General features: G+C 42.9%; 1 protein-coding gene across 2 annotated transcripts in view; it reads right to left on the bottom strand.

The window, feature by feature from the left end:
• Nucleotides 1-2,083, bottom strand: part of DOCK1 (dedicator of cytokinesis 1) — a 263,271-nt gene that overhangs the window by 56,149 nt on the left and 205,039 nt on the right. The gene's annotated exons all lie outside the window — the stretch shown is intronic.

Below are 2,083 nucleotides of genomic sequence, written 5' to 3'. Positions count from 1 at the left end.
CCCTCCTGGGGCTCCAGCCCCTTCCCCATCAGCAGTGGCTCAAGTGCAGATCAAACCCTCCAGGTTAAACTCCAGCCAGTGCAGCCCAATTTAATCCCAGGAAAACCTCAGGATCAATAAAGTCCCAATTAGGAGCTCTTTGAGACCTCACGTGGGAATTGTGCCGAGTTTCAGCCGTGGGCTGGGTTTTTGCAAAGGCATGAATTTCACTTCAGGTACTTGGAGAATGATGAAAAGGCTGAGTGGGCCCTGGAGGGAGAAGGGGAGTGTAAAATCAAGCTGAAGTTTGAAATCACAGCGACTGAAAGCGACAGAAAATTCCGCCCTGCGCCGCTTCCCGGCGACTCCAGTGGCTCCAGCAGACCTGAGCTCGGTGTCTCACGGTGACTGAACCTGACAGCAGCAAATCACCCACGAAATCCATCATCTGCAAATGCCTGACAAATTCAGCTGCCCAAATCCAGCATCAGGAGATGCTGTTGGGAGAAAACACCTGGAGAAAACAAACCCAATCCCCAAGTGTCCCATGGCTCCCCCACGGGGACGGCGAGAATTCCTGGGGGAGGCTCCAAATGTTCTGATCAAGGGAAGGAGAAACAACTTCACCTTCCCAAGGAAATTTTCCCAGTTTGACAGAGAGCCTGTGGTGACTGTGATTTGTTGTTTCCCATCCTGCTTGGAGAACTGGCAGGATTTTCCACCCTGCTCAGGAGGACGCCGTGACCTTTCTGCAGGCACCTGCTGCACCACCAGCTGCTGACAGCTCCCCAAGTCCCTCCTCTTTGCCCATTTCCCAAACATTCTCATGCTTTCTGATGTGCAAAGAGAGGAAAAACAAACTAAAAATAAGCCAAATTTCAGATTTGATGCCTCCATCTCCTCTCCTGCTCCAGTGGGCACCGTTTTGTTTATGGCTGATGCGATGGGGCGGTGTAAAGGCTGCACTGCACGAGGCCAGGACTGCTTTAAAAGCAAAAAAAAAAAGCTAAAAACTACATTATATGCAAAAAAAAATATCCTGCAAACTATTTACTCAGCTCTTTCCTGAACAAAATCCATCACCCAGATCATATAAATGATAAACACTGGCTGTGCCTCATGTATTTAAGCAAAATCAAAGCTTTGATGATGATCTGGGGAGGAAAGCTTGGAATCCTCAGTGGCAAACAGTGCTAGTGGAAAAATCAAATTTAGTTCATGTTATTTTGGGGTCTCTGAAAGTTATTTTTCATGGGTGCTGATTTTGGGGTTATAAAATCCCATTTTCTAAATCTCTAAATTTCTCTAAATCTCTGAATTGTATGAGTGCAATGGGGACAATTATTGCTCCCAACTCCAGCCCAAATGGAACAAGATTTGTGTAAGGAGTGGACACTTCCAAAATTTCAGGACCCAAGAGAAGGAAATTTCCTATCAGTGAGAAAAAAAACCAAGCTTTTCCTGCTGTGAATGAAATAGTAACTCAAATTCCTTCAAATAATTTCAATAAAGGGGCTGAGCAGAGAACAGAATATAAATGGGATTGCAACTCCATGGAAATTTTGGGAGTAAATGGCAGAGAAGTCTGACATTCTGTATGTCAAGTGGTTTTCAGCACAGAGTTGTTTATACATCAATTGTAAATGTCAATGATCAGGCCCTGTAACATTTCTCCTTAAAGCTTTCTGTTGAAACAATTAAAGAAGGGATAATCGGTGTTTTCACAGATTGGCCTTCACCAAAATAGGAAAAAAATAGGAAAAAAATAGGAAAAAAATAGGAAAAAAATAGGAAAAAATTCTAAAAATTTCCAAATTTTCCTGAGAATCCCAACAGACTCTGCTTGACAAAAGCCCCTTGTTAAAGGTGCAGGATTTTGAGGGTAATGAGGTGATTTTTGGTGGTTTTATAGTGACTGTGGCAATGTTGTGATGATTTTGCAGGGATTTTGTGGTGATTTTGCAGTTATTTTGTGGTGATTTTTTGGCAATTCTGTAGAGATTTTGTGGTGATTTGTGGTTATTTTTTGGTGGTTTTGTAGTGGTTTCATAGCGAATTTCTGGTGAATTTATCAAAATTTTGTGGTGATTTTCTGGCAAATTTG

The sequence above is a fragment of the Parus major genome, chromosome 6 (assembly GCF_001522545.3).
Source record: "Parus major isolate Abel chromosome 6, Parus_major1.1, whole genome shotgun sequence".
Lineage (NCBI taxonomy): Eukaryota > Metazoa > Chordata > Aves > Passeriformes > Paridae > Parus > Parus major.
This window is presented reverse-complemented; position numbering and strand designations above follow the sequence as displayed.